Genomic DNA, 862 nt, shown 5'->3' on the forward strand with positions numbered 1-862 from the left:
TACAAACGAAGTTAACTTTACTGAGACCGATGGGTCAAAAGAATATTGATGGAACTTAAAAATTTAAACGTGGGACCACAAAGTAAAGATATGCTCCATTGTGGAAATCAGCCGCCCTTTCGACAACAATGAGGTTAGAAAACTACAAGAAGAGGACATCTACAGACCATTGATAAAGAGTTTGCAAATCCAGTACCGAAGATACACTTTCAGCTTCATACTTATTTTGGAGAAACAGGATACATACTAACTCGCCTGGAGCAAAGTATGGCTGAACTTGGAATCCTAGAGAGAGAATGCAAATCTTTAATTGATATGAGACTATAAAAATCTGCAAGACCTTCTTAAGATTTAAGGAATGATGTTTAGGACAAAATACTTTTTTCCACAACCTTGCTACCAAGTCAGTGGCCGATCAAAATGTTATGTGCCTTTACGTAATTAAAATTATTTTTCTGGTACAACACAATGTCGAGTATTTGTAAGAATGAGTGCTTCGATTAGATCGTACAGGGCACGGCTTTCCTGTTTTATTTTATCGATACTGTAAAGGTGACAATCAAAGTTGACTCCAGTGGCATTTGAACTCCGAACGAGATTGCTGTTGAGTTATTCGATGATATAGCGGAATGCACGAACGCACCAACGATCATAAGTACAAACCTAAATTTTAAATTTAGAAGCTGTACATTTCAAAGCTGTTGTCAAATAATATACACACACACACACACATATATATATATATATATATATATATATATATATTTAGTAGAAAGTGGGTTATACATCTTTAGATTGTATACCTGACTTTCTACTATAAAATTAAAGAAATTGACAGAACGCTGAACTCCAGACTAAACAA

This window comes from Octopus bimaculoides, chromosome 4 (assembly GCF_001194135.2).
Source record: "Octopus bimaculoides isolate UCB-OBI-ISO-001 chromosome 4, ASM119413v2, whole genome shotgun sequence".
NCBI lineage: Eukaryota > Metazoa > Mollusca > Cephalopoda > Octopoda > Octopodidae > Octopus > Octopus bimaculoides.